This window comes from Olea europaea, chromosome 1 (assembly GCF_002742605.1).
Source record: "Olea europaea var. sylvestris chromosome 1, O_europaea_v1, whole genome shotgun sequence".
Lineage (NCBI taxonomy): Eukaryota > Viridiplantae > Streptophyta > Magnoliopsida > Lamiales > Oleaceae > Olea > Olea europaea.
In genome coordinates, this window is record NC_036237.1 from 26,402,756 (window position 1) to 26,410,902 (window position 8,147).

Below are 8,147 nucleotides of genomic sequence, written 5' to 3' on the forward strand. Positions count from 1 at the left end.
AGAGCGTCGCGCAGTGCCGCTGAGTCACTCACTGACGCAATGATGCCATCACCACCAGTTGTTTTGAATTGATTTCAGATCTATGGTTTTAAATTGATTTTGGTTCGACTCAGGATACTTTTGTGGTTTTACTCTTATTTTGGATCGGTTTAGCTGAGTTTGAGTGTTGAATTAGATCTATTTAGTTTGAGATTTTTTTTTTATAGTGGTTAGTGTTTTGCAAATGGTGGTAGTAGTTGTGTAGATGGCGATTGTGGAGTTCATGGTGGTGCAGGCAATGTTGTTGACAATTGTGGTGTAGTCATCGTGGTAGTATTTGGTGGTGGGTTGGTCTTTGTAATCATCATCATCGTCGATGTTACAATGGTGTTGGTGAAGGTGTTGCTGGTGGTAGAGGTGAGGTGGTGGCATAAATTATTTGGTTGATTAAGATCAATAAATTGGTTAATGTATGGCGAAATAGATAATTTGTAACCCATAAATAATGTGTGACCTAAGAATTTATTGTGTTGTAATCAATAATTAGATAATTTGTGACCTAGAATAATTGTGATCAATTCATTTGATATTTGGTAACCATGAAATAAGTTGTGACTTATAAAATTTGTAACTTGTGACCAATGAATATATATGACCTACTAATTTGATAAATTTGTGATTTAGAAATAAGTTGTTATCTATAAAATATGTAATCGAGACGTCTTATAATTATGATTAATACATAATTGTGATCAATTATTCTATTGATTGTGACAAATAAATTGATTAATTTGTGCCCATCAAGAATATGTGAACTAAAAAATGTGATTTCACTACCAACTTATCAAGTTGTGAGTGATTAGTTATTTTTATAACCTGTGATTGTTAAATAAATTGTGACATGAATAAATTGTGACCTTTAAAATTTGGGATTTGTCATCGAAAAATAATTTGTGATCGAAAACTAAATTGCGATCAATTAATTTGATAATTTGTGACCAAATTATATAAAATTGTAACCTTAATTTATTTAATTAATAAATATTTTTTTAATTAATCATTTCATAAATAAAAATTAATAATATCTAATTTTATAAATTTTAAATCTTGTTTCTTAATTTTGAAATTGTTTATACTAAAATAAAGAATTTTACTTAACCCATTAAGGAAAAAACTTTAAAATGCGCCATATCCTTTCATAATATTTTTTCGATGATATTCTTCTGGAATAACTCCTCTACTATTCATTATTCAACGATCTGAAAGGGAAACGTTCTATATTGATCATCAAACTCGAGCGAATCAATTTCAGTTGAAGAATTCAACTAATAACTGCCATTTAAAATTAAAAAAAAAAAATCATTAAGCTGCATTCAACAAAATAAGTACGGAAAAATGTAACTTAAAGCAAAATCAATCCTCAATGTACATTGAAATTCTGCATAAATTAAGTTTCGATTTTTCTAATATGATTTCGATTTTGATTCTGCTAATTCGAATGTCGATTGTGCTAAAATGTGCTTTATGGAGAACAATTTATAATTGTTATTTCGTGCTTTATTAAGAACAATTGAATCTACGGATTGCCTGTAAATTTAGTTGATCTTTTAGGATTACCTCTGGCTATGGCAACTCTTTGCTTTTCACCACCAAAAAGCTGAGTTTGTGAATCTTTTAGTATTGATGAAGATTTTAGAGTATATCTTTTTCAAAAAAATTTAGTTGGTATTTGATTGAACGAAACTTGAAAGAGAATGTTCCCCGACACATGATATCAAGCTCCGCTTACCGGAACCTGAAACTTGGATATGATCTAATGAGATTTTTGAGGTCCTAGATAAATAATTATAATGAGGTCTTTTAAAAAAATCTTTTTACTAGCGCAAAAGGGCAGATAAAAATTATAATGTAAATTTAAAGACTAAATGGCTATATAGGCAATAAATTATGAACCAAGGGATCAATTTTTTATTATTTATCTTTTATTACAAGAACTTTTTCTCTCTTTCTTCATTTGGCGTTATTTCCTTTCAATCGTGCTACTCAAATAGGGAAATGTGACAGAAAATGGTGACAGACAACACTGGGCATTTATTCATTAGAAGATGAAAAAAAAAAAAAATAGGTGAATCACAGTTGCTACATAAGCTCTGTCAAAATTTCCCGTCCAATTTCTCTGTTCGAGTGCTTAATTCATTTCCTTTACCTTTCTCCCCACACTCTTTTGCTCTATTAAGTAAGTTTCACTCTCTATTTCCTTCCCTACTGGGTAAAATTCCTTTTTCATTTTCATTTCCACCCTTTTTATTTAGTTGATTATCTTAGTCCAATCATCTTTGCTAATATAATGAGGGAAAATGATTCAATGATATTTCATTTGAAATTGACAAATAAAGCTTAGCAAAAATTAGTTGTGAGGTATAAATTTTCCACTTTTGGAGAAGCATCATAGGAGTTCATCAATATGGCCATACATTATTGGCTGAAACTTTTAAGATCTGTATGAAATTGAGAATTTTTGCTTTGAAAATGGTGAAGAAAATGCTTTTTCTTTTCTTTTTCATCTCCATTTTTTTTACTTTACTTTTGTTGAAATTTTTTCAGTGTTTATACATTTATGATTGTTTTTTCATTTGGCCTTGGGTTATTGATTGCTCCATCTAACACCATGAATTTTATTTTTTTTTTTTTTTTTTTTTTTTTTTTTTATGTCTTTTTTTTTTTTTTTTTTTTTTTTTATTATTTTTTTTTTTATTTTTTTATTTTTTTTTTTTTTTTTTTTGAGGTTCAAGGCCATTGCCTTAGTGGCTTTGGTCCAGGGCTGAGTCTCACTATGACCAACAAATGTCTTAATCTTAAAGTCTTTAACCCTATAAAGATCAAATTATGTAATTATTTGATAAGTGTATTTTTTGTACACTTATTTAATACCAAAGTATACAATTTATGAAGTGGTTGATAGGAAAAAATCAAAATTTGAGGATCAAATTGTAAAAATCATAGTTGAGGAAAGTAGTGTGCAAATATTGGAGGACCTAAAATGCAAATTACTGAAAAAGGGGAGGTAGCGACCAGGCGCCTACTTGCAGCCCATTTACAGATTTTTGGCACCCATTTCGGAGTCACTGCACCGGGTTCCGACTGGGATCTTTTTTGTGTTTTTCATAATTCTAGGGGCTGTTTGGCAATATTTTGGTCACATTTTTAGGGCTTTTAAAAGCCGAAAATTGAGCCAACCATTTTCATTCTCCTTTTTTTCTTTCTTTCATTTTTCGTTCTTTTCTTTTCCTTTTCTTTCACTTGTAATTTTTGTTGCAAAACGTAGCAAAGTTTTGGGAAAATCAAGACCAATCAATTTTCACCTTCAAAAATCCAAAAAAAAAAAGGGGGAATTTTATCTATAACTTGTATTTTCTCCATTATTTTGCCAAACTTACAATGTATTGTCTGGAATATTCTCCTTTTTATCATTTGTATAAAATGGACTAATTGTTTTGTATTGAGTTTTATAGTAATAACTTAACCTAACTTTAATTAATTTTATACTTGTTCTTTGATATTAAAATTACTTATGTAGTGTGTTTTTACTACTGTAATTATTGCATTTTAATTTATTTGGCTAATGAATAATTATGTTTAGTGATTTGTATATTATTCAGAAAATATTGTGCATTTTAAACCAAAAGTAGAAACTTTAGGTTCTTGTAGAGGATAGAGATATACATAACCCTAAGTTACCCATTGATCTACTTTCACAAAGATTTAATACGGTTGTTTGGTTTTAATCTACATGGAGATATAGTATGTTAAACCAATCAATTATGATTAATTTCGCTCAAGAAAGATAATTAATTAAGCTAAAAAAATTGTTTCAAACATCGCAATTGAGCAATTTGTTAATTAACTTGTGGATATATTAATAAGACGACGATTAAACGAAACCATAAATCCCAACTACATTTTATTTCCGAAATTTTCAAGATTTTTATGTTTTGTTATTTTGATATAGTTATTAGTTATTTTCTCATTTTCAAAAGCTTAATTTTAATTGTGTGTTTCTTTTTATTGATAGAATTAAATTAATTAAAGCAGTTTAATCGAAAGTAAATATTCCTCGAGTGATCGACAACTCGAATTCAAAAAATCCACTTTATTACTTGAACATGACCTGTGTACTTGCGGTTTGCGCTTTTAGTGAACATTATTAATAACACATAGATAACGTAGAACCATAAATCAGAATACATCCATAAGTATTTCGCCAATATTAAGATTTAAGATTCCATCTTTAAAACGTTAGTAATCCAAATTCTATTAAGATGATGGCTTATTTGAACAGACTAATCTCGAAATTTATATTCTCTTTTTGAGTATTAATTGGATCCAATTGTTCATTTGAGTTTAATGGGTTATGATATTATATTAAAACTTGAGATTCCATTTTAAAAAATCAACATTATTAAGATGAGTAGCATAAACCCTTATACGTTGATTTATATTTCGATTATTAACCGATGTAGTAGTCACCATCCAGTTTCTTGGTCAGTATGAGGGCAGTGAGAGGGAATTCTTTCACCTTCAAAGCTTTTCTCATTGAATTCCTGAATTAATTCACTCTAATCTAAAGAACTTATTCCAAAACCAAGTTTTTCAGCACCGACTGTCTAAATCTAACAAATCAAAAGCCACAGCCAACTAGTGCACATAACAAGTTCACAGGAGTGAGTGGACAATTTTGAGTATCACATTGTGTTACTTTCAATAAAAGTTATCATCCATCAGGATTTTTCGATTATTCAACTTGGGATACTTGGTTATGTTTAAAAAATGTCATTATATAAACAGTTAACTCTAATATTTATTTTCTTGTATTTAGCTGTGTAAACTGTGATATATGATCAAGTACCATATTATGCTACTTTTCATTAGAAAGTATCATGCTACAGATTTTTTTTATTATTTCAATTTGCACGCTTGGCTAAACTAAAATGTACTAATATGAACTCTTTTTAGCAGGAATGGACATTGCCGATTTACATTCTGGAGATAAAGGGTCCAAATAGAGATTACATAGATTACGACGCAGATGGAATATCGGGAATGAGACAATAAAATACTGGCGGCATCCCTGTTTGAGCCACCTTTACGTAATTATAAAACGAAGTCCTTGTAAATTAAAATGGTTTGTGTTGACACACTAAAAGTGCAGCCCAAATCGAGTAGCCTAAGGAATGAAGCCCAATTAAGAAATCCCCAAATCAAATAACCCAAAGAATGAAGTCTAACTGAGAAATTCAGGATAAAGGCCCAAATAGGGTTACTAATGAATGCAGTGGAGGCCCACGAATACGGTAACATCACCGCCCAACCTTACAAGACGTCCAAGATCTGAGCGAATGAAGTGACTTACAGTCCTCCAGAGCTATAACCCTATTCTCGCCCAAACCTTTGAATCGCCCAAGATCTTAGCAAATATAAGATGTTATGGTTATCCACAAGTGCAGTTATTGAAGCAGTTATCAAGTAACCTTATCACGTTCCACGATTCAAGGAGTTCAATTGAAGACGGTTGAACGATAAAGAGTAGTGGCAGCAGTTAGAAACGGCAGTTCCACGACACGATAGCCACCATAAAGGAAGTTGGTAGTTATAAAATAATCAAGTAGTTTCTAAACGATTGATCACGAAAAAATCATTAAGGGAATATAAAAAGAAGAGAAGACATAGAGTAAAAGACCCCGGAATCAAACATTCTCAAACAGAGAATATATAATTTCAATTTATTAGTTTAGACTTAAACATTTCTTTTCAGTACTCGTGTGCTTGCGCCTCTTGGAGGCATTCTGTTTAATTCCAATTGTAAAGTTATCGCCAATAAAACAACCTTTTTTGAAATTTTGTTTCAAGAGGTTTGTTCCTTACACAATCGTCTGATCCCTTCTTAATTGTTAGCGAGTACCCGCGCGAAACAATTTGGCACGCCCGATAGGACATTGGTGTTTGGTGTTGGAGATACAAAAGGTGAAACAATATGCCTCAGAAATCTGATAAGGAAGCAAGTTAGGGAGGAGTTCAGTCTGTGATCGAGCGATATGAGGAGCAACATAGTTCTCCACGAACAGATGGACAGAATCAGAGCAGTCATAGTCGTTATGAACCAATGACAGAGTTGAGTCCTGGAACTATGCGTGCATTACTTGGAGAACTCACACAGGATGTCGTTAAACAGGTAAATCTACAAAATATTCATAATATGGAAAGACTTTACTCAGAATGGGAATGCACACTATGATAACATGGCCAAACAACTGAATACTTTGAATGAAATAATGAATAAGTTAGTAGGCCGAATTTGTCAGCCGGTCGTGTCTCTTGCAAATCACTTCCAAATTAGGACAATTGTAGGACATAATCCCCCGGTCCTAAGTCCAAATCAAGGGGTAGAATCACCTTTTGGTCCCTCTACTTCAAACCAGGGGGATGGTGTAATGCCAAATCAGAATGGTGGCAATGGTACATCTAACTTGGGGAGTAACTTAAACGTAAGAGACAATGTCCTAAATAATGGATAGAATGCCCCACGTATTAATGATAGGGTAAATATTCAGGCTAATGGTAACAATGACCCAAATCACGGCAACTTTGTTGCCAACTAAGGACCGAATATCAGGCCTCAAGCAAATCAACCGGTCAACCAACCTGTAGGAATTTCATATAACCCCAAGTTCATGTTGAGGAATCAAATTATGGAAATAGTACAGGATCAGATGGCTTTTGGGGTATGACCTGTCATTAGGCCGACTTATACAAAGTCATACCCTAATTGGGTAGACTAAGCATATCCATGGCCTAGAGGGTATAAAGTGCCAGAATTCTCACTATTTACTGGTTTTGGAGAGGTGTCTACTCTAGAACACATAGGGCGATTCACACTGCAAAGTGATGACGTAACTGATTACCATAAAATGAGGTTGTTCCCTAATTTATTAACAGGAGTAGCTTTCTCCTGGTTCATCAATTTGCCAGCGAACTCTGTTCAAATAGGGCAACAATTGGAGCAATTGTTCCACTCTCAGTTTTATAAGACTGAGTCCGAAGTTACTTTGGCCGATTTGGTGAATCTACGTCAAATGCCAAACGAATGGGCAGAAGGTTTAATTCAAAGGTTCAAGATAGCAAGAAGTAAATATTTTGTACCTCTGTCCGAAAAGGAGTTTGTCAAAATCGCTCAAGGTTGTCTAAGTTTTGATTTGAAAAAGAAGTTTCAAGATAAGGAATTTCCTGATCTTTTCCAATTGAGTGCGAACGTGATTAGGTATGAACGATTAATAAGAGAAGAAGAGCAAATGAAAAATTCTAGCAAGGGGACTTATTATAGAGACCCAAAATTTGATGTTCATACCATTAATGACGAGTATTACGATCAAATCGAAATGTGTTTGGCCGAATTAATCAAAGGAGACACGTATACTTGTCCTATAATGGCTAAGCCTAGACCGTCGGACAAAGATGAGCCTATAAAAGATGAAAACAAAAAAGTTAGAGCGTTCTCGTTCGATGTAACCAAAGCTGACCTTATATTTGATAAACTATGTAAGGATAAGCAGATAAAGTAGAGCGATAAACATAAATTGCCAAGCCCTGAACAAGTTATTGGTAAAAAATATTGTAAGTGGCATAATGCATGGTCACATTTGACTAATAACTGTTTGATTTTTCGCCATGTGTTACAGGATGCCATTGAATTCGGACGAATTACGTTCGAGTATAAGAGAAAGATGACAGTGGATGAAAACCCTTTTCTGCAGCCACTTGGGGTGAAAATGGTGACGACTGGTTTCAAAAACAAGTTGTCAAAATTCAAGTTGGTTATAGATGATGGAGAAGAAGACCTTGGACCACATCCTAGTGTCTTTGAACGTATCAAAGGGAAGGAGCCCAAAGAAGGTGAAGATGTCTTGTGTACAAGATGTAAAAGAGAAGTGAATGGGAATACAGAGAAACCAGGGATATAGTAGTATCACCATCGTTCTAGTTTTTTCCCAAACGCTCAGCCTGGTAGAGGGCGAGGGACATCGTTCTATAGGGGACCGCCTTTTGAAAGGTAGTTCAGGCCAGTGAATAATGGGAGAACATTCAGGCCGCAGCCTCGCCAACCAAATGTATGG